The 24814-nt window shown below is 37.3% G+C and overlaps 1 long non-coding RNA gene across 2 annotated transcripts; it reads left to right on the top strand.

The window, feature by feature from the left end:
- The first annotated feature begins 1358 nt into the window (after positions 1–1358).
- Positions 1359–24068, top strand: LOC134216121 (uncharacterized). Of its 2 annotated transcripts, none has more exons than XR_009980500.1 (3): positions 1359–1633; positions 23480–23575; positions 23642–24068. It is a non-coding gene; the product is annotated as an uncharacterized LOC134216121 (long non-coding RNA). The 2 variants fall into 2 exon arrangements; XR_009980501.1 differs by having other exon boundaries at positions 1359–1808.
- The last annotated feature ends 746 nt before the right edge of the window (positions 24069–24814 follow it).

Here is a 24814-nt window from a genome sequence, read left to right as displayed (position 1 = left end):
ATAAGCACTAAATCCGAATAATCGGGAAGGCATGGAATCAAGATTTTTTCTGCTGTTGCATATTAAATTTGTAGGAAATAGGTTGCTCGCTTCATAACCACCCATTACCAGTTTGATATAGTTCAATCAAAGGTAATTGCCTATTTCCGGGGATTAAACCACCCGACTTGGACGTTAATTTACAATGTTATGAAAACTCATATGTGAATATGTACGTTATGTGGAAGATATTGATTTGGAAAATGTATTGGAGGTAACCACTTTCCCTTCGATGGGACTCGAACCGATGACCCTACAGTACGCTAGACTGGTGCTTTAACCAACTAAGCTACGAAGGACCTCCGTCGGCCTTCGCAACCTAGCGGCTACTGAACGAGCTCGAGATTCCCAAATTGGACGCATAGTCAAATCACTCGCAATCCATTTCTCAAGCCAATACTTCCACATGTGTATTGTACACGTCCACATTAGAGGAGCGTGAGTATTTAGTCTAGCGTACTGTAGGGTCATGGGTTCGAGTCCCATCGAAGGGAAAGTGGTTACCTCCAATACATTTTCCAAATCAATATCTTCCACATAACGTACATATTCACATGTGAGTTTTCATAACAGTTTGATATAATTTAAAGAGTACCCTTGAGCATTTTCAAAGGATTAAAGGTTTTTAGTACGATTTTTTTTATAGAGCCCTCGTATCGCAAAGTTACCCTTCAAGGACTCGCACCGTTGTACAAAATACAATACTGCCTAAAAAGATCGCTTGACATGAACAACGGAGGCGAGACTGCATGAGTGATCCAGGACTAAGCGAGTCCCGGAAGGTTAATGAAACTGTGAATAATTTTACTAAAAGCTGACTCTTTAAAGACTCTGCGTTATCGAAATATTTTTATATGTGCGCAATATTTTTATAATAGGCGTATTTTTCTTACCTTGATTTTGTGAATGGTAACAATACTTTTTTCATTTAACCTGTTCCATTCATCTGATTTGAAAACAAGATAAACATTTCTTCCTGTTAGCCACTTAAAGCGACCAACGTAGTTTGCATTAAAAAATATGAGAAAGAAATAATATGGTTTTGAAATAAGTATACCAAAACATCAAACAAAAAAATGATGTTGTAGGTTATGTTTGCGGCGTAATGAATAAACAGTATATGGGATAACGTTACTCACATACCTCAAAACTGTACTGCCTCACGGGTCAATGAATCTCACCACCAAATACATCCGCTTTCACGCAAGTTGAGTTCCGATTGAATGAACCAGATAAATCGAATGAACTCCCGCACGATCCAGCAGTCTGTGGGAAAGTGATGCTGCCAAGCATGGGCCAGTTTGTTGCGAACTGTCTTCGGTGCGGTTAGATACACCAAGTACGGCTCTCCGATAAGAGATGAAAAACGTGGCACTTTGTTTCTTTCTGAACTTCACCAAACTGTCGAAAAGATATGTGCACACCAGTCGGATCACTACTTCCTATGGCTTTTTTTTAAGGATTATCGAAGGATTAGATTTAAAGGATTAGTAGCAGAGTCTCGTTAATTTCTGGATTATATGACGAAAACCAAAATGGATGTGAATAATCAATCAACTGGTCGGAGGAAGTGTGGCAAGAAAGGTTAATTAGAGTGAGTGCTTGTAGCTAACGGTGGAATGATTTGTGATTTATAAGCCACCGTGCGCCTCCACCAGATTCCAGACGGTCATGCTGTTTGGTATGGATGAAGGGTTTTGTTAAATGCGGTCGGCAGTGTTAGGATTTGCAGAACGCAGCAAATTATTGGCGCGGAAAATCATTTTTGGGTTTGTTTACAAATTACGTAATGCTAAATTGGCGATTTTGAAGCCCCACCCGATACTGTCGCCATTGGTATGGAAGCGTAAATGGAACAATGTCTGCAGCGTCTCAACGATAGAACCGCAGCTATGGCATCACTTAGGTCTGAGGGAGCCTTTATGTATTTCGTTTTGCGGAGGCTAATATTGCAGAACAAACATGTGAAATGAATACATAAGTAATCGACAAACTGTTAATGGATGCTCCAGTGATTAATGAAATAAGGGGAAACAAATAGTGCACGTGGAAATAGATTCGATGTGCGGTGTGTAGCAGACAACGCTAGCTTGTAGTGTGGGAACAAACAAGAACAACGAAATATTTCGTTAAGGATATTAGTTAATGTGAAATTTTGATACACTATCAGGCCATGGTGTTTTTGCTTTGACATTGCTAATTTTTTGGGAATAGGCCTTGTCTTATTGTAGTAATCAAGCTGTCAATATGTGAATTGGCGTTTTAGATTCCACTTCATGATGAGTCATATGTTCGCGTTTTCAAAAAAGATATAGGATAAGTAGGGACACGGCAGGTATTTTCGTCTGTTCGTCATAGTCTCGAAAACCAATAAAAAATACGCTTTTTTGTAAAACTCATACGTACCAAATCGTAAGCTCAGGAGAAACGTTCTGCTATAGTGGAGTTCTAGCAAATGTACGTTGCTTTCGTTGGTTTTAGCCCCTATGACGATGGACGGAAATACCTGCCGTGTCCCTATATGGAGAATTTAGTTAAGAAACTAGTTAGGAAAAAAAAATGCATTTCTCGAACATTAAATAAAAATGAGAAAACGCAAACGCATTACAGCGGTCAAAATATCCGTTCCAGAGAATACCTTCCACTATTTCTATCAATTCTTATCTTTTTGTGTCATTTGAATTCATTTTTTGAATATTTCCAGATCGCAATAAATGATGCCTATTGGCCAACAACAATCATTGAGCCTAAATCAGTCCACGGGGAACGAATTTAAATCCCAAACTAGATTTGATTATTAGAAAATATTATTTATTGTAGAATTACTGCGCTTTGCATGACATTCAAGAAAACAAAAAAAATATGATTCTTATTAAACTTGTTTTTTATATTTTCAAATTTTTCAAAAGGTAGTGGATATAAACTTAATTTTCCAGCTGCTTGTCGGTTGTTTTGCATTACTGTACCATCAATTATCAGCATCATTGTCCAGTAATTTCTTGATTTACCTATGTTTGAAAGGCAGAAAAAGAGTTGAAATGAAAATATTTGTTAGTGCTATTTCATACATGTGATGAAAGTCGATTAGCTGATCCGAAATATATTTTCTTTCCTGCTGCTTATTTCATAAAACTTGATACTTCTTCCTTTCTATCTCTCGGTAAGCCATACGCTTTAAAAATGTGTCAAAGATATGTGAATGGTTGCCCTAGTAGTGCTGGCGCTCCCTTTTCGATCATCTCACTGTTCGTGGGAAACTCTCTGGAACTGCCAGCAAAAACCTTCATGCACAACCCACAGAAACAGCATTGGATCAATTGGATTGTTATTTGGTATAACAATTACAATTCATGTAACTAAGCTGTCACAGGAGTTTTTAATAATTATTTCAGATCACGATACATGCTTAATGCGGAGTACAAAACCAATTGTCATCGGTTTGCATATTCTCATTAATTCAATTAATGTAAACATAAACCATTCACCCACATCCATAAAATAAAACAATTCCATGGCGCCTGAATGAACCGACCACAAATGTTACTAAACCGATTATGGTTCCGACCCAACTGGTGTTATGAGCAAAAGTTGATTAAAATATATTTTTTAAACATTGTCGGGGCCGTCACCAGCCGATCATTTGTTGTGGTATTATTACAGCAACAGCGCTTGGATAGCATAATAATGCCGTGAGAATTCCATCTCTACTTTAAACCATATGGTAGTCATCGAATGAAGCAAACAAGCGCACAACGTTCGCACAAGCGGGTCATTCTGTTGCAATTTGCAACACAAGGGGAACAACGAGCAGCACATATTACACTCATAGACAAAGGGGAAACCATTAATACCAGACAAATTAAAACAATCAAACGAGTATTCCAACGACATTATTTGTTACTGCATATTCTCATTTCATACGGATATGCAATTGGTAACAGTACCTTACAATTGTTTTCACAAAATAAAAAAAAGGTTTTTTGGCTCATTTTGAAAAATAGTCAAAATTGCTATAAAAATTTGTATTATTTTTTTAGCAGCAATGTTTAAGAGTGAATACGTGGAATGGTAATAATTATTTTCACAAAAAAAAATTATTTCACTGGCGTGTAGTATGTAAACACGCCTTAAAACTAAAACTAAAATGATTTTCCCTACTGATGATTAAGATTGTAAATATATTCACTACCATATAAGAATAATTGTGCGAATAAAGTTGAAAGGGCCTTTTAAACACGAGTGTTTGGAATATGGGTCATGTTCGGGATTCGAGTCAAACCGGTAACTTTTAACTGGGGTACCCTATTTTTCTACTTGATCTGTTTGCCAAGTTTTTGTTCATTTGCTCCAATTGACAAAATAAGATCCGTTTATTCCATTCTCCCAATTTGTCCAATTTGTTTTATTTGACCGATTTGATTCTCATCGGCGTGGATCGTAGAACGCAAAGGTAAAGAATTTCTGTTCTACACTTATAAACTGCGTGAATATGGTAAAAAATAGTACACTGGGAACACAGTTTCAACTTGTCATTTATGCAGCGAATCCATGAAAAAAGAATGGAGTCGAAAAAAAAGTTCTCCGATTTTGCTCATAATATCGAGGTTTCCTTAAAACAAATGTTTTCAAACCTTCATTACTTTTGAATCAATGGACCGATTTACAATCTTTTGGCACAAATGAAAAGATTCTTAGTTATAGATTTTAGAAAAAATGTTGTTAAAGGAAAATAGTAAGCTTTTAGAAGTTTAAAAAACAAAATATCTTATTCTTTTATATATATTTATATTCAACCTTTTGGACCGCAACGACTTTTCTTTTTTATTTTTTCAAATGAAAATTCAAATGTTTTTACACGTACAGTTAAAAAAATTGCAAAGGTTAACCAAGCCGTTTTTGCACTACATTTTTTGGAAAATTACAGTTTTTTGCTTACATCCTGGGACGGGACTTGCAAAGAGGAAAAAATGTAACTTCATCTGCAACCAGCAAGCGCTGTCACGAATTGTCAGATGCAACCAGCACCTTTTTGTGTAAAAGTATTGGTATCTCTCAAAAAGTATTCCGAATGATTTTGTTTTACGAGTACTTTTTCAATTTGAAAAGTATTCTAGAAAAGCCGGACAGCTTAATATTGAACTGTTATGAATACGTGTTTTATTTCCGATAGGAAAATCTTTATAAAAATAAGTTTACAAATCCGTAAATCACAAACACTGTTATTGTGCTCAGAAGATTCTACCCGGGATTTAGGTGAAACACTCAAGGAAACAGTTGAGAATCGATGATCAACTGTGATGAAAAGAAGAACCAGTGTCAAAACAAGGAAAAAGAAGCCGTCTTTGCAGGTCTCGTCTCAGCTTACATCCAGCTTTTTATTATAGCTACGGATCAACTATGGTAATCAATTTTGACATCTGTTGTGTACAGATTTTATAGCGCTGGTCTAAGCAGGCTTAGATTTCTGAAACAATATGTCAAAAAAGAAATTTTTCAAGAGAAGTACGATTCGTTCTTATAAATATTGGCTAATATATTCTTCTGTTTTAGGAGAGAAAATCACGAGCTGTCGTTTTTTGCTGGACACCTTGCCTTCAAACGGTTTAAATCGAGGGGGCGCATGATACTCTGTGTTCTGTTGGTGTGTGGTGCTGGTGCTGAGGTGTATCCCACGGCGTTGGCTTAACATATCCTGCATGGACAGATTAGGGGACAAGATCACTGGAGTGCTGCCGACAACCCCATTGCTTTACACGCCATTGACACTACACCAACGCGTCGTGGATTTTGAGGATTAATAAAAGGCCAATTTCAAAATGACACAACCCACTACCTCATCTCTATTTTCTTTGCAATGGTTTACTATTCGAGATTGAAAACTACGTCTGCTTCATGATAAACCAACAACAATCAGTATTTTATAGGCATAGTATTCATTTCATAGAAATTCATTATTTTAAGCGGAAAGGTATTCAAGAGCCAAATCGGGTGGAGAGGTGTTTCTAAACTGTCTTATTAATGATTTAGCAAGTTATGGAACGTATATGAAGGCAACCAATGAATGTATGTGAAAGATTAATTGTGGGTGCTGGAATGATTCGTTGGCAGCCTCCTTAAGAGTTCCAGGAGGATTTAACAAAAATCAGTTGATGTTTGTGAACACATTTCATACCCACAACAATCACCTCTGCTGTTTTTTTCATATCACCTCAAGGATCTTTTTCGATTTCTTCAGGACTGTTTGCTAGTTGAAAGGCATCCTGGAATAAAAATCAAAAAATATTAACCCTGATGTTACGTGCAACTTCCGTTTCCCGACCACGGCGATTGCTTCTGCTTTCAAGCTGTCCCTAGCTCAATCACCTGCGGGATTTTATATCCCTAAAGTCATGCACCCAATATCTTAAAATATTGGAATAAAAAATATTGACATATGGCATGTTTTGGACAGATTCCATGGATACTTGACCAGTACCATAAAATCTGTACACATCAAACGTCAAATTTAAACAACCACAGTTTATTTATGGCTAGCGTAAAAAGCTGGATACGCATGGAATGGCATGCTTCTCCATCACCTATAAGTTAAGTTAATTAAAAGATAATTATAAGTTAACTATAAGTTAATTAAAAGTTGTCGAGCTTGTATCTGATCAAACACAATACAACACTTCAAGAATGCATGATTGGTCTCATGTTCAATGTTCGTTTTATGATAATGTGTCCGTCCAAAATATCTTGAGGAGATGGATATTTAATCTCTGAGTAAAACTTTTACAAGTTCAGATTTTCTTAGTTTACCATAAAATATATTTACCCGCAGCGTAGATGCACATTCAACTAATGCTCTGCGATACAAGATTTTTTTTACAAGACACTAAACTACCCGGAATATTGTTTTTTGTCGAATAGCGGAACGAAACAAACTTGTAATAAATCTTGTATATATCTCATCTTTATCTGCAGAAGATAGCTTATTATTTAAATTGTCTTAATAAATCAACAAAAACAAAACAAAATGCATTTCATGGGTTTGAAATTAATTAATTTATGGGCTATTTCAAAAATATATTTCAAAATAAATTACGATTTTTTCACGGAAAAGTGATGGAGAAAAAAAATAAGCCGTTATACTAATATAAAGCAAATACCTGGGACACAATCATTTCATCCCCTGAAACCTCAGAATGAGCATTATCGTACTGTTTTCGTTTCCGGATGAAGAAAAGTGCGTTATATTATAAAATCTTTCTTGTAGAAATAAAATTACGAAACCAAATATTGACCATTATTTCATGGAAAACTGAGAAAATCTGGACTTGTAAAAGTGTAGCTTATGTCGAATTCGTTTTTAAACCTGGGTCAGTGCCAACCCGAACCCTGAATAAAAAAACATTTTCAGTTCCATCTGTCATTGGATATGTTGGTGTGCGTAGCATCGTGTTTGTTTTGATTCGAAACATATGATCCAGGACATCCAGTGCACTGGCAGTGCGTTGGCCTTGACTAATCAGATCATGATAAATAAATATGTTTAAGTGCGTGTACTGATTTTTACGGATAGTGAAATTTACTTTTGGGTGGATATAAATAGGGAAACTTCTCCTGTAATTCATCTCATAGCTCGGATATTCATCCCATCGAAAACAAAGCAATGGAAAGGCATTTGGATTGTTTATTATTTTTGTGATTTTTCTCAGCAGTGAGCACGCATGTTTTCAAAAAGAGGCGACGAAATTGGTGCTGCATTTCTTTGTTTCCCGATGCGATGAATATATATATATACAATATATAAGTACAATAAAGATCTTTTACAACCGAGAACATTTTACAATAAGCGTACAATTGTTTGTATTGTTTATCACACAATTTATTGTATTTCAATGGGTTATGTCATTCAAGTTATTGTAATTTTTTATCCGGGATGTTCAGTGAGATGGAGATCGGAACAGTTCCCCTATTTAATTATTACAATAATCCCGTGCATATTTTTATACCAAGAATTCCGTATAGAATTCATGTAAAAGAGATTTTCAATTTTACAAAAATTCATCTATTTCTGCAAAGGTGTTTTTTTCGGAGAACACTCAGAAGCATGTAATAAAAATTCTCCAGGATTCGTAAATTTTTTTCCTCGCTACCTCTCCTGCTAAAGGTAGCCCTCACACCTCGGGAAAATTTTCCGCCGGATTTTGGGCCCGGTGCATTTTCAATTTTCAAGAATCTCCCGGAGGAATTGCTCAAGGTACTTCCGGGGAAATTTATGCACGAAACTTGCGGAGCAATTCCTGAACGAAACTTCGAGTAAGTTCCTGCATTCCAGAAGGATTTCCTGAAGGAATTATATTGTAGGAATTTCCGAATTAATTCCTGGATAAAATTCAAGAAAGAATTACTGAACGAATTTCTGGCGGAATTCTCGAAGAAAATTCTGAAACCCACGAAAGAGTTTTTGGAAGAATTTCTGTATAAGAAATAATTCTATTCGGTATTCCTCAAATATATTTTTCTGATAATTCTTAGCGGATTTTGTGAACGGGTTTCAAGGGGAATTCCCAAACTACATAATTCTATCCACCAACCTAATATAGGACACCATCTGTCAGGAAAACCTGAATGAACTTATGAATACATAACTTCCCTAACATTTTTTGCCTTTCTCGTACACTAAGTGTACGTAAAGGCTATAATATTGCTTCAAAAACAAAATTTTGATAGGAGGTGATGTCCGATCGACTCAGCTCGACGAATTGAGGTGATGTCTGTATGTGTGTATGTATGTATGTGTGTGTGTGTATGTGTGTATGTGTACAAATTTTGTAGACACACTTTTTTGAACTTCCCATTGTCCGATTTGCTTGCAACAAGTTGCAGACGACGCGGAATTCAGTCCCATTGTTTGCTATTGAAAATTAGATCAATAGCTCATCGCAATCAGGAGTTTTTGCGAATAAAAAAATAGCAAAATGTTCTCAACTGAATACACCTAGATTCGAACTTCTGACCTCTGGGGTGGAAGGCGCTTGCCATACCACAAAACTATCGGAACTCACATGGTATGAGTAAACCGAAGTCGTACAGTATTTATCAAATTAGTATGTGTGCATTTCTTTTCAAAGCCACAGAGTTCACTCTGCTAGGGTAACGGTGCCAATATTGGAAGTATTATTGAATCAATGAAAGAAAATATATATTTGATAATTCGAAATTGATAGTTTTAATGCATTAACAAATAGACAAACTTTGAATTTGCTAGAAATGAAATTGGATTCATTTCGTCTTAATAATTAATCTAAATTTCTTGGAGGTAAAATGAGCTCCATTATACTGCCGTCGCAAGCATAATCGTCCAATATTGATTTTGCATGGAAGAAAATATGGAACAGTTACGCTTGCGGCGGCAGTATATAGGTAGGAAAGCCAATTTGTTGGAGAAATTATTGTTTTCAATTAATATTCATAATGGCACAATTACAACGTGTCGCTTCAAGTAAAGCAAACGTTAAGTAATGCAATGATGAACAATATTATTAAGACCCCATTGTCTCCACTGAGGCCATGATCGCCTTATAAGTGTTTATTTGGGTAACCTTTAACGAAAAGAAATGTGTTCAATAATTAATAACGTTTCTCTTTACTAAACGTAATCAGGCCCATTTTTTCTATTATTTTGCTACCATGCGCTCGCATACCCTACATACGAGTTCGATCAGCGGCGTTCAATCAGCGTATGGGAGCGCAGCTGATGTGCGTGAGGACGCTATGCAAGCACATTTCGGCGGGAGCGAACGGCACTGCATTCGCTTCATTCGCTTGCCGTCGGATGAATATCGCAGAAGGAAGCATCACCAACACACCGCATGGCCCTGACGAAAGCGAGTAAACAAAATGGGGCCGGATGATGCCTTTTATTTCACCCGGCAAGGGATATAGGACGTCAATTTTAAAATGGTTGTTAAAACGTTAAAACACATTTTAACCGAAAATAGTTGGATTTTTCAGGTTCGAAATTTAATTTACTTTTAGATTGGCAACACGAAAGCATAGCATAGCATAGCATATGTGATTGTACAAATCGTGGGTGGCTATACAATGCTCAATTGAGCAATCTACTGTATATTGTCGCAAATTGGTACTTGGGATTAGTACCTTTCCTATACAGTAGCAGTTGTATACCTGGCCACGTCCTTACAATCACGGAAGGAAGGGAAGGAATGTTAGTTCAACATCTACTAGTGAAGATGCAGGGAACCCATACTACCTTCATAGATGTCTCGGGAAGGAAAATTTGTGTTAGTGGGAAAGGTGAATAATAGGGAGCACTATTCGAGCTGTAAAAATAATAAAATATATTCATCAATTTACTTACGAACCGTCCTAAGGAAAAACAAAACAAAACACAAAATTTCGGCAAATCGCGCGATCGTTCCGCCGTCCGAAACAAGAGCCAACTCGCACTGCACTAATTAACTTTATTACCGGCCGCGCAATGCAAAACACAAAATTTCGGCAAATCGCGCGATCGTCCCGCCGTCCGAAACAAGAGCCAACTCGCACTGCCACTTTTAGATTGGCAACACGAAAGTCTAATTATTTCGATTAAACAACATGTGTATATATGTAGCCTGATCAGAGGCGCGGCCACGTTCCGAGACGTGAGTAGGACAAAACTGGATTATCAAATCTATAGAATACTGTATTTCACTTTTTTTTTCGGACATCCTCAGATGAGTTATAAAACTCCCTGGGATGGTTTTAAGCAATTGTCACTAACTTCTAGGAATTCGAACCTTTAGAAATCTCCAGAAACATCGCTTCGATCTACCAGTAAAGCTTATGATCGTCCAAGAATCTTTAAAGGTGTTCAGTACTATTTGCGGGATTTCAGAAATCTCAAGAGTAATGTTACTCCGAATTTCGGACCTTTCTAACTTCTAAGATTTCATGCAAACGTAGGTATATTTGTGATTCCTACAGATTCCCATAAACTCTTAGAAGCTTTCAGAATTCTTCTTCTCATAGGCTTGCTACCAGACATCCGGATGTGCTACAATCATCATAAACTGCTTCATATTCGCATATTTCTGCGAATGTTCTCCCACATTCTTGTTTAGTCTCTCAACTTTTGGAGACGAGTTCGGCAGTCTAGTGACTACCGCTTCTGTCTTATAGACAGGAGATCTGGCAAAGTCTACAACACACAATGACTACTGTTACCGGCGGGTAACATTTGTGCATTAATACATGATAAGTACGGAAAATAAGGGATCATTATTATAAAGATAGGCACATCTAAATAAACGGTCAATTCAGATGGCTACACCAGCGCAGTCGACAAAGTCGCGCGAATGAACTGAGCCTCTATCTGGGTGATTGGTGGGTGATGGATCGCCACTGAACTGAATAGAGGAAATGGATAAACGAGCGTTGGAGAGTGACCGTCGGGTAGTTTGGTGCGAAAGAAAACGTACGAATTGGCAACGAGGAGTCAGTAGATTGCAAGAAGTGCAGTCGAAGACGAGTTTTGGTGAAAAAGAAGTTTGATGAACGTATCGTGAGATTTGTTGGTTGTTGCTCCCCGGTCATCTGCAGCCCAATTGTTTTCCCTCGGAAGATCGGTCCCGAGAACAGCAGTGAAGTGTATTAAAATTTCGGTCCGGGTTCTAAGGAACTCCGGAGAGCTCAACCCACAAAAATTACTTCTAATATAAACCACGTGCCGCCTTGTCGGCGTACGAGAGGCCATCTGGGCCAACCCTGGCAACCGCCTCACTCCGGGCTTACCGTTCCGCGTGTCCAGCAATCTGGTGCCATCGACCGATTCGGAATAACCCTGGTTCTGGCACCAATCTCGCCCTCCAACCGACCAACCAAGCCACGAGAGACGCCATCGAAGTCACCTCACACTGTCGTTCCATTACCGAGTTGTAAACCGCCACGTATCACCGCCAAGCAGTCTTCCGCTATCACCTCACCGCCAAGTTGTGTCCTGCCATCGTATCACCGCCAAGGCATCGTTCGCTATCGCCTCACCGCCAAGCTACGTCCCGCTACCGCATCCCGCCAGTAGCCGTCTTCCGCTATCGCCTCACCACCAAGTTGCGTCCCGCAACCGCATAACCATCAAGTGCTATTTTGGAAAGCCAAATAAAGCGATTGAGTTGACCGTAAGTACCAGTTCTCAGATAGGTTCCCGTACTCCGAAAACTTCCCCAGCGTCTCAACACCCTGAGACCCGGAGAAAAAAGAGGTCTTTTGTACCCTCCCCGGGGGCTGCCGTTGGCTCTAGACGAGCAGCCTGGGGTTTGATGCTGGTTTCCCTCTGAAAACGAGCGCAGCGGTTCAGGGGTCAAAAAGAGTTCTTACACTCAACCGGCGGTTGTTATATATATATTATTTAGTTAACATCTAAACAGATAACACTGAATCAACAATTTGACGCCACAATGCACGGTTCGAGGCCGCATCTCTCCATCCTCGGATACGCCCCACGCTCGCCAAGTCGTTCTGCACCTGGTCTGCCCATCTCGCTCGCTGCGCTCCACGCCGTCTCGTACCTGCCGGATCGGAAGCGAACACCATCTTTGCAGGGTTGCTGTCCGGCATTCTTGCAACATGTCCTGCCCATCGTACCCTTCCGGCTTTAGCCACCTTCTGAATACTGGGTTCGCCGTAGAGTTGGGCGAGCTCATGGTTCATTCTTCGCCGCCACACACCGTCTTCTTTGCACACCGCCAAAGATGGTCCTAAGCACCCGTCTCTCGAATACTCCGAGTGCTTGCAAGTCCTCCTCGAGCATTGTCCATGTTTCATGTCCGTAGAGGACTACCGGTCTTATTAACGTCTTGTACATGACACATTTGGTGCGGTGGCGAATCTTTTTCGACCGCAGTTTCTTCTGGAGCCCGTAGTAGGCCCGACTTCCACAGATGATGCGCCTTCGTATTTCACGACTAACGTTGTTGTCAGCCGTTAGCAAGGACCGGCGGTTGTTAGATTTTCTAACAATTCTGTATAAGAATCTACCAACCCCTGTATAAGAATTGGGCATATGCGAAATTGTTAGATTCTTATACAAAAAATGTAAGAAAAGCTCACAACATTGTTAGATTTTTATACAATATTTGTATAAGAATCTAGCAATTTCGCATATGCCCAGTTCTTATACTGGTTTTGGTAGATTCTTATACAGAATTGTTAGAAAATCTATCAACTGCCGGTTGGGTGTATACTACATAGACTACATCACTTTTCTATATGAATCTTCGATCTATACTTCTGTTCACCTTCCTTACCGAGTTAACGAAATTTCTTTTCTGTGGTATTGAGGATGTAGGATGATTTTCTGGATGATTTCCTGGTATCTAGTAGCAACAATAGCTGCACACTAACATTTCTTTTCTTTCTTAACTGACTGGTGCCGTAGGTAGTAAATACCAACCTTTATTCACTTGGATCATAGCGCAATTTACACCAGTTCTGATCAGTCACGTTGAAGCAATCATTGACAAGTACACCTAGTCTTAGCTAAGTTAAGTTAAGCTACATCTTTGTTTAGATATTCTACTTTCGATTAATTCACCTGTCAGTCTGTCAATTCTTATAAAATTTTAGAAATTCTGTGAGCTTTCCTGGACTAGCAGAAATAATTACGTACTTCCAGAAAACTTCAACAATTTTATGGAAGAACAGAAACTATTAGAAGTCTCAAGACATCTTGGAAAATCCCAATACATCATTGAGCACTTTTTGGAATGGAAAGAATTCCTAATAGACATTGAGAAGCCTTTCGGAATAGATTTCTAATTCACAATCCCGGAAACCTCCACGATTGTCAGTTTAACCTCTGATTAACTTCGGAACGTTTTAATGATATTTTTTTAGATCTAGAAATTGAAATAGTATTAATAGTATTTGATCTTTTATTTATTCATTTATCTTTTAGTTATCCATAGGGTATGTTCTTACCATAATCATGGGTAGGACAATGCTTCGACTGTCCTACCCAGGTATTTTCATGCGTAGGACATGTCCTACTTGTCCCACCCACTCCCGGCGCCACTGAGCCTGATATAAAGGTGTAGACTTCGGCTGTCTGTTGGTGGTGTTGGATTGCGTGGGAGTGCTCTCGCCTCTTAGATTTGACGAATCGATGTTCTAATCTTTGTTTACAAACGCAGAGAATTCGTTTTAAAAATTTGGTATTGAGTTATAGAAAATAAAAATTGTTTAAAGTTCATTGGTATTATACTAGAAAATATGTTTTTGAAAAAGAATAGAGCCGAACGAGCGTTGATCACAGGACTCTCTGAGTGAGAGCCTAGAACGCTACCCCTCAGCTATCTTTACTTCTTGAAAGATTGGTGATCGAAGTATAACAGGTTATACGCAATTTGCACTGATCATCTGCTGCTTGTGCATTCGTGCGGCAACGCACCGGCTGCTGTGTTTAGGTTCCGTGGCATATTTAAATCATCTGACGTTAAAAAACATATACGATTGAGTTTACGTCATGTGCTTTTGTGTCATAATGTCAGATGTCAGATATGTCACCTAATATTCATAATGTTTTGGTGTGCATGGAAGCAACTTCAGAATCAATTTCAACATTTGATTTGAATTCACTGTAATGCATTCTTCCTGGCGTTGCAGCAAATAATTCATATTGGCACAGTATATGTAAAACATGGCTGGGCTAACAATTAGTTTGAAAATAAAACAATTTATTTTAGTAAATGGTTTTGATGCTCTATAAATTTTAACTAACTATAATCGTACCTTTTCGTTTGCATACCTTCTGTGTTTTTGATAGTTAATTAATTCATGCTATACATGAATCCTAAATCTTGGACTTCACGAGACCAATTAATTGGAAACCCATTCATAGCGACAACATATCTGTTTGAAGATTTCAAATAGCACTCGGATTATGTGGGAGAAGTTGAGAAATGCCGAAATGCTCTCTATATGAAGAAAAGCAACCCTAGTAGAATTCTTCTAAGACTTTATTAAGTCGGATCAAAATCGTAAATCTTAATTGAAAAGTGGTTAAATGGCATTGACAAAACGGAACTGCTCATCAGTAAAAATGAATTCTTATCTATATGATGAAGAATCATACTATTTCAGAAGGTGCCAGAAGCCTAAGCTGGATTCTGACTTCAAAACAGAAAAAGTTTGTCAATTGACCAAAATTATGGATCATATCACCGAAGTTATGGATCATAATCACGATAAAAATTGCGCAAAATTGTATTTTTTTTATTAAATGTAGTTTTCTATGAATAATTTTCCAAACATTTATGGATCATTTGTCATACGTTCATGGGAAAATAGCAGGAATGATATTGTTTTTCTTGATCATGTTTAAAGGTACATACTTATTTTACAATTATTTGATATATTTTTGCCTTTCTCGTACACTAAGTGTACGTAAAGGCTATAATTTCACTCCAAAACCAAACTTTTGATAGAAGGCTCGGAGACCCATAGTGTTATATACCAATCGACTCAGCTCGACGAATTGAGGTGATGTCTGTTTGTGTGTATGTATGTATGTGTGTGTGTGTATGTGTGTATGTGTACAAATTTTGTAGACACACTTTTTGGAACTTAGCATTACCCGATTTACTCGCAACAAGTTGCATTCGACGGGGAATGCGGTCCCATTGTTTGCTATTGAAAATTGGCCTGATCGGACATTGCATTTCGGAATTATTGAAAAATCATTGTTTTTTCCCAAGGGTCCCCCCTTGGAAAAAAAATTTCAAAATCGAAAAAAAAAATTTTTTTCAAGAATGGTGGGAATCCATAGTAATTAATGCAAAAACATGCAAAATGATAGAAAATATGCGATCTATCCCCCTAAAGTGCTTTTTTGACCTTTCCTATGTGATTTTTTCAGTACATTTTACGATGCACGAGAAAGGCATCATCACCGCTAGGTGGATTAATCAGGGTTTTTTAGCTTAGTTATGCTTAGTTATGGATCTTAAAATTATTCTTTATGGATAAGCCTGAGCTATTTTTTGGATTTGAGGTAGCGTTTTATGGAACATTCTGATGTTATTTATGGATCGTTTTTGTGCATTTAACGGTACAAAGTAAGGGCTGCCATAAACAAATTTGAAAAATAAGATCTATTTAGTGTTATATTAGACTTTTCTAATATGTTTGTCAACCCATTTGAACGAGCGAGAAAGGCATCATCACCGCTAGGTGGATTAATCAGGGTTTTTTTGAATTGAATCTAGACAACAGTACCGGATTAATTTCATTTAAAACTACAATAACAAATATCACAAAACTCCCGGAAAAAAAGATTTTCAGCGCGCAGTTTACTTTAATAAACAGACACTTTCGTTTCTCCCTTCTGCTTGTTTATTCCGCCCAGTCCCACCCACCCACGTGGTTTTGACAGTTGATGTACAGATGTATTGGTGAACCCGGTGCGAAACCGTGAAACAACACAGTGCGAACCCGGCAGCTTTGGGGTTGGAACTAGTGCGAACCTAGTTCCAACCTGAGCGAATAAAAAAACACTTTGACAGCACTTAGGTTGGAACTGGTTCCAACCTAGGTTGGAACTTTTTAAAAACGAATTCGACATTAGAGATGAAATATCCAACTCCTCGACGTATTTTTGACGGTCATTTTGACGTAGGACTTACGTCTTTCTTTACTATACTGGGTGTCATTTAGATTTTTGGAAATCGAGAGCGTTACGCTGGAAGGGAAGATTTCAAACGATACTAGCGCCTTTATCTTTCGATGGATTTTTAATATTTATATATCAATCGGCTCGGACACTCTCCAGCAATTTGCCTATTTCATTGAAACTTAAGATTCCTAACGATAGACTATTGAAAATTTCAATTCTTTTCAAAGCCAGCAAAAATTTCATATGAAATCAATCCCGTGCATTCCTAACACGGACATCAGAATATGGTATGTCACGAGCCTTCGGGTCTAGCGGAAGATTTTCTTCGTGTATAAAAGAAGCAGTGCCTGCCATGTGCGAGCCATTACAATTTGTGACAGCAACACGTACTGACGTGCTGTTTGCTCGCGCATTGTTCGTTTCGTTCGTTTGTTCGCTGTGTTTGTTTACCTACACAGCATGCAGTCGCCACTGCCGGTTGGTCTGCGAATATGCATGAAAGAAGTGGGCGCATTTTTTTTGTCACTCTGTGCTTGATGATGGTCGGATGCAGTGGTGTCAGTTGCGATGGATGCAATCGCCCATCGCATCGCTCGGAGTTCATGGCTAGTGGCCGATGATGGCTGATGCAGCGAGGGCAGCGGTGGTGGATGAAGAAGAATAAAATTAGAGGGATATGGTCTGCTCATCCACGAAAAGTGATTGGTTTCATAATCCACATGATCCCGAGATGGGTACGAGTCATGGCATATGATAGACCATATGTTAAGTTATGCTTGGTACTAAACGACACGTACATTAAAACATGGTTATACTTTAACAGTTCTTTTTTTCCAGCAAAAAAAAAACAACTGCGATGATGAAAATAAAAATTTGATTAAAATAATTACTTTCATTTATTCGCATTAGCAGTTAAAGATGCACAATCAGCAAAAGTGTTAATATCCATTTTGGGTTAGAAAATTTCGCTGTATTACATGTAAATGTATTAAAAAAATATAAAAAAAAACAAAAAAAACGAGACCTGCAAAGACGGCTTCTTTTTCCTTGTTTTGACACTTGTTCTTCTTTTCATCACAGTTGATCATCGATTCTCAACTGTTTTCTTGAGTGTTTCACCTAAGTCCCGGGTAGAATCTTCTGAGCACAATAAAAGTGTTTGTGATTTACAGATTTGTAAACTTATTTTTATAAAGATTTTCCTATCGGAAATAAAACACGTATTCATAACAGTTCAATATAAAGCTGTCCGGCTTTTCTAGAATACTTTTCAAAGTGAAAAAGTACTCGTAAAACAAAATCATTCTGAATACTTTTCGAGGGATACCAATACTTTTACACAAAAAGGTGCTGGTTGCATCTGACAATTCGTGACAGCGCTTGCTGCTTGCAGATGAAGTTACATCTTTTCCTCTTTGCAAGTCCCGTCCCAGATTAGCAGTACCTCCTCTATTTTAGTAGGGTTACTGCTCCTTGACTTGTTTCTTATTGTTGTATTTTTTTTAGCAGTAAGCACGCATGTTAGCAAAAAGAAGCAACGAATTTTGTGCTGTATTTCTTTGTTTGGTAAACGGGTTCCCCTAAAATTTTGCCCAAGTCTGAAAATTTTATTAATAGAATTTTAAAACTTCAAATATTATCATCATTAATAAATTCATGAATGCCCTACATTTGCTTAAGTAAATAAGGGCTTAACAGTTAGAAACAAAGCAATTCTAATTATGAATTTTTTCATTAGTTTTATTTCCAGAAGCTTTGAATAAACATATTGCTAATAATTCTACACAGCATGGAAGTTGTCGTTTCCAATATCAATACCTATAATCAAACTCCATAAATCCAAAAGTTAGAAGTCAAATGTAAATACGTTGCGCTTATATAAGTCCTACGTCTACTCGCAGTTATGTTAAAAACATTACCCATTACTAGTTTTATCATAAAATCATACTTTGAGTAGAAATGACCGATAAAGCCGATAAACAAATCATTCACCACAATTACGGTCTTTAAATCTGTTTCAATCAGTGACGGGAAATGTCATATCGATGTAATAGGACTAATTTGCTTATAACTTTTCTCATAAGTGATTTACAATTATGTTTGCTATATAATCATGTAGCCCTTGAAGCGCCCGAAAACCTTTTCTAACAGGTAATTTCTCTTAATATGATATTGGCGGCGTGAGAGCCGAATTAGTGTCAAATGACATTAATGACATGATATTCCGTGACATTTTTTAAATTTCGCTTTCATGGCTCTCACTTTGTATTTAGAACAATGATCTGTTCGACAAAGTTCTAGGACCCTTTAAGTACTACATGTTAATCAAAAAGTCCGAACTGTAAATGACTTTTGAAAAAAGTTATTAAGAAATTAGTAAAAGCAATGCCATGACATTTTTTTGACATTTCCCGTCACTGGTTTCAATTATGAACATAAAATCAACAGTAAAAACTTTATTATGTTTGGTCAGTTACAACCCTAGCAGTTCCACATGGGTTACGACAACTCATGTAAGACCAGATTCAGTCACTGTAAAGCTTCTGCAACATTTTTTTTCCTGACATGTGGTGCTCGGGAATGTCGACAACTTTAATTAATGGATTCAGTTTCACCATTTTGAAATGATGGAGACGCACAACCGTTCCTTGCGTATGTAAGCAAAAAGCTTAAATAAAAATTAAAATGCTGCTCGAAATCGCTTTGATGAACCTTTACGATGTTTCCAATGCCAAACAATCAAATGCATTATCGGGAAATTCGTTAAAATACTGAATAATTTGTGATATTAATTTCAAAATCACTAAGTAAAGTATTATTAGCGTGCGCGTTTTATGCGAGCATTCCTAGTATACCAGAAAGCTGCAGAAACGTTATGGCGTTATGCGTCGTAACTTGCATACAATCAAAGCTTGCGTTTCAATTGTTGTACTAAAGTCGTACTAAATCGAGTAGAAGAGCTTCCATGGGTTGATACTTCAAGGCATTTTATGCCATGCTATAACTTAATTACTATGTTTCATAACTATTTGAATATTTAGATTTTTTTGAAATGTGCAATCGTTATGAAATTCAATAGCGATCAACTACGCTTTATTCTCCATGGAATGTAACTTGTTGTAAAAGAATCTGTTTAGAATTACTCTTTGAAAAATTGGCTAATGATTTTGTATGGCACATGTGCACTCACACACACATACACATACAAACGGACAGACAGACATTTACTCAGCCGAGTCCATTGGTATTTAACGGTATGGGTCTATGAGCCTTCTATTAAAAGTTCGATATTGGAGTGAAATAGCCTTTCGGTACAACTTTGTTGCCCGAGAAAGGCAAAAAAAATGAAGAAATATAGTCGTTGTGGTCCGAAAGGTTGAAAAAAAATCGGATATTTCGATTATTTGAACATCTAAAGCTTTATATTTTCCTTAGTTGATATTTTTTGCAAAATCTATAACTAAAAACCTTTCCATTCGTGCCATAAGGTTGCAAATCATTGGTCTATTGGTTCAAAAGTTGTGAAGGTTTGAATTTTTTTTTTTTGAAAACACCGTTTTTGTATATGCATTTTCGCCGGACACATTACCCGTAACACTGGGTAGACATTTTTACGTGGTGCGTTACGGGATAAGATCTACCACTGTCGCATGGCCAGCTACAGACAAATCCTAACCCAGCGAATACCTTCCTTATTATCCAACTCCTTAGTACTTATGTGGGTGTCGCTAAGTCGGTGGCCTCTTGTTAAGTAAGTACCACATCAACACTTTCTTCCTCTCCCTAGTTACGATGAAGATGGGCGTGGCCAGGAGTAGTAATCCTCATGCTTTTGTTATTGTTGTCTAAAACGAGAATCAAGGACCCCTCCCTTTCTTGATTTCTGATAGTATTCTAGATAATTATCTAAAAAGTAAAACATGAGTATCACTAAGTGTCCATTCTACTAATTACACCGTAACAAAGCTAATGCTAATGTGTTTTCGAAGGACACATTATCATAAAATCAACATTGAACATGAGACCAATCATGCATTCTTGAAATACTTTATTATGTTTGGTCAGTTACAAGCTCGGCAACTTTATTTAACGGATTGGCATTTGAAGTGATGGAGACGCATGCCATTCCATGCGTATATAAGCAAAAATACTGTCATTTTCAAAAAAATGTTATTTTCATTTAAAAATAAAAAAGAACAGCCGTTGCGGTCCAAAAGGTTCAAAATAAAAAAAATCAGATATTTTGATTATTTAAACATCTTAAAGCTTACTTTTTTCCTTGAACAATATTTTTTCTAAAATCTATAACTGAAAATCTTTTCATTCATGCCAAAAGATTGCAAATTGGTTCAAAAGTTATGAAGTTTTAGTTGGGAAACGTTGTTTTTTGGACCACCCCACAGTGGTTGAAATCCCGAAAAACGTGATCGTCAGCTTTTTCGGTATGAAATCGTGTTTTAAATGTCATAGTATGTTCAGCAAGTATGTTGCATACATCAAGGGGTATCATTTGAGAAAAAATTTTTTTTGATTGATTCACCTAAAAGTGAGAAAGGAATTTTATTTTTTTCAAAATTTGTTAAAACAAAATGGCGTCTTTGGGAAAGTTGTCAGAAATAATGTACAGAAATACTTTGCCAAAGACACTATGGGTCTATCCATTGAAACTAACAAAATATGACTCAATTTTAGATAATAGGTTATTTAACCCTATAAAAACTGGTATACTAACTGCAATGAAGTGACCGATCTAATCCAATCAAATATATTGAGGGACATTTCCATTTTTTCAATAAGAAAGTATTAGGGGCCACAATAAAGGCTTCCCCAGGCAACAACTAGTCGCCGCGGCTCTATCGTTGGGTCACTGCATGCAATGTTCCATTTACGCTTCTATACCAACGGCATCAGAATGACAGTCGCCAAGCGATAGCATCGCATCGCGTGTGTTTGGGGGAACAAACCACATGATTACATACACGTAGGATACATGTGCATTAGATCTGTTCAAATTTAAAAAGTTTCTTTAAATCGACCGGTCAACTGGTATTTACAATTCTTATGCAAAGATAAACTTCTGGTGAAAATTTCAACTCAATTGGTTGAAATTTAGGTGTGCTTCAAATCGATTTAGTGTTTTTGGCATGATTTTGCCCCTGAAAAATCGTAACTCTGCGTGGGATGAACGAAATTCATTGCAACAACAACTAAACAAAAGCCATACCTATCCTCGAAAACTTTCTAGAACATTGTGTTATAATCGGAACAGATCTTCTACGTGTTTCAACAGATTTCGTCCTTCGAGAGACTCAAAAATCAACATTTTTCATTGGTAAAAGGCCTATGAAATCTACATCCAGATATTTTTTTGGATTGATTTTGTCGGGAAGTTGCAGCTACACATTCATTTTAGTATAACACGGTATTAAATCTTAAGCGGGTATTAAATAAAAATTGTAGAAAATTGAGGAGTGGATTCACATTTAATTTGCTCAATTGATTGGTGAAGGTTGGTACTCGGATTCTGATGGCTTTTCCGCAAACGTGACCTCTAGAGAGTAGAAGGTTGAGGGTTCAAGTCCCTTCAAGATACATGGATTATTTTTCACAAATTTCATATCAATTTGTTCATTTTGGAGCATATGCTGTGAACGGAACATGCACAGCCAAGATATTTAATAACATTGCCCTGTTATAACAACATCAAAAACATCTTATAAACTAGAAAAAAATAATAGAAAAACATATTTTTGTCCGCCTTTTTGTATGGGGAGGCCCCATAGTGCGTAGTGCTGATGTAGTTTAGTTGGATCTCCAGTTAGCCTTACGAGCAAGGGAGTAGGGTTGCCAATTCGGAGACGGCGAGTTTGATTCTCGGTCAATTCTAGGACATTTTTGGATGTGAAACATTCTCGACACCCTGGACATAGTATATCCATTGTACTTGCAACATAAGATACATATTGCATGGGCGCGCATGGAAAGCTTTCAATTAATAACTGTGCAAATGCTAATAGTTGAAAGGCAGACAAAATTCCAGTTGAAATGTAGAGACGTAGAATAAGAGGAAGAGGATATACAAACTGATGAAAGTGTTGAAAAAAAAACGGCCCCACAAATAAAGCATGCGTCGTTGCAGCAAACGTAAAATTTATAAACTCTCCAGTCCAATATTATTTTTCCACTCCATAATCTTTAGTCATAAATTATGCGTTCGGCGCTGCCGCGTTCGTTTCCTGATGCAATGCACCGAGCTCGCAGGCAACTAAGGATTTTTAATGAAATTTTAATTGCAATTTAAAGCTGAATAAATGAAGCACGATGAATGGTGCGGAGGACGCTATAGAGTCGTATGCATGGGAAGTTTTTTACTTGTAGTGTAGTTTTCATGAGATTCTATGTTGCCTGTAAATGAGTGCTTTGTAGCATCATCTACCCATTTTTTGATGGTGCCGAACACAGGAAGACGTAAAACAGATAACCTTGTTTTTTTCACCAGTTTTCTCAGGTCCCTTCAAGACACGTGGATTTTTTTTCGCAAATTACATATCAATTTGTCCATTTCGAAACATGTGCTGTGTACATGAACAGCTAAGATATTTAATAAAAAAAGGTTTCTTTGTTTTTTCGGTCATCCTCAAAAATGTTCGTCTTGCGTTCGTTTTCATCGGCGGTTAACTTATTTCTTATTATTAATTTTTTGTATTATTGCAAACCAGTTCTCCAGACAATATTCTGCTTAACTCTTGACATTTTTTCTACCTTATCTAATCGTTCCAGACCATTCAACAGGTTTTCGAAACACTTTGGGGACTAGTAGCTAATGGAACTTCTTTAAACGAGCTGATACGAATTGGACTGTTAGTTGAAATACAGGTTGGTAAGATGCGAAGTATATCTTATGCAAACTTTTCATATCAGTTTTTTTTTCCTACTCTTCAGATGCTCTGCAAGGAACGTTGACGCATATGAAAGCACACTCGAGTACCAATAAACCTCACTCAGCGTGTGACTGGATTTAAAAACGGTTGGCAATGCAAACTTCTTGCTGAACAATGAAAACACATATAAAAAAATCCATTGCCAAAGTGAAAACATTATTATTTATTAACGAATTGATTAAATAAAAGATCTTTTCTTCGTTATCAGTGTAAAGTAAGGACAAGCGACATTTGAAAAAATCAATGTTTTGTTTAATTGTTTGGTTGGACATTTGTAGGTTTAATTGTTTGATTTTATAAAACCAAATAAAACTATACAAAATAAGGAAAAAGCATATATTAGGAGTTACATACAAATGATGTCAGGAAAAATGGAAAAATTACACACTGCTTCCTTATTAAGTATGTCAATAAAAAATTGCAATACCCATTTCACCACTTTCTAATTTCTTGAAAATCTTGACATCTTTGACTCGTGAATTTATTGTACTAATCAACCGAAATGTCCTATCAATAATGAAAATAAATCACTCAGTTACTTTCTCAAAACTACCTGAACTACCTACGTGCTGGTTATTTTATCTCCAAAATGAATTCAAATAACGGTTGCAGATCCGTGTCAAAAAATCACATTATGCTTCACTTGATAGCTTCCGAATCTTCTCTCCTCCGAAGAAAACACTAAATCACTTTTATAAAAGCCTATATTAGAAAAACAGTTGAACTCAAAAACACAACATAACATGATTCTGTTATTCTGTCCTGCTCGGGATACCTATTAATAATAACAACACATACTCAAGCCTCAACAGCGAAAAGGGAAATTTCACTCTCGAATTATGTCAGTAACATACGTTCAAGTGGAGCATGCCTCAACAACATCAACGTATAGGGGCCGTCAATTTCGCATCACAAAAGGCCGACTGCATGGGAAATCAATTTTCCAACGAGATGACGTCCCGTCTCCCGACGACAATGACTGATGGTGAAACCAAGTTTCAATTCTGTGTCGTTCGAGGTGTTGCTTATTTCTGATAGAAGTTATGCTCCGTGGTCCTTCCTGAACGACGACATTACGTGACAAAGGGGTTTTATAAGTAGAACGAAGCTGGTTTATAACTAGATTATATTCGATTGTGCAGAGGAGCATGAGCATGAGCATGATTGACCGCCC

The sequence above is a fragment of the Armigeres subalbatus genome, chromosome 2, assembly GCF_024139115.2.
Source record: "Armigeres subalbatus isolate Guangzhou_Male chromosome 2, GZ_Asu_2, whole genome shotgun sequence".
NCBI classification, from domain to species: domain Eukaryota; kingdom Metazoa; phylum Arthropoda; class Insecta; order Diptera; family Culicidae; genus Armigeres; species Armigeres subalbatus.
Note: the sequence above shows the minus strand (reverse complement) of the source record. Positions and strands in the feature narration are given on the sequence as shown.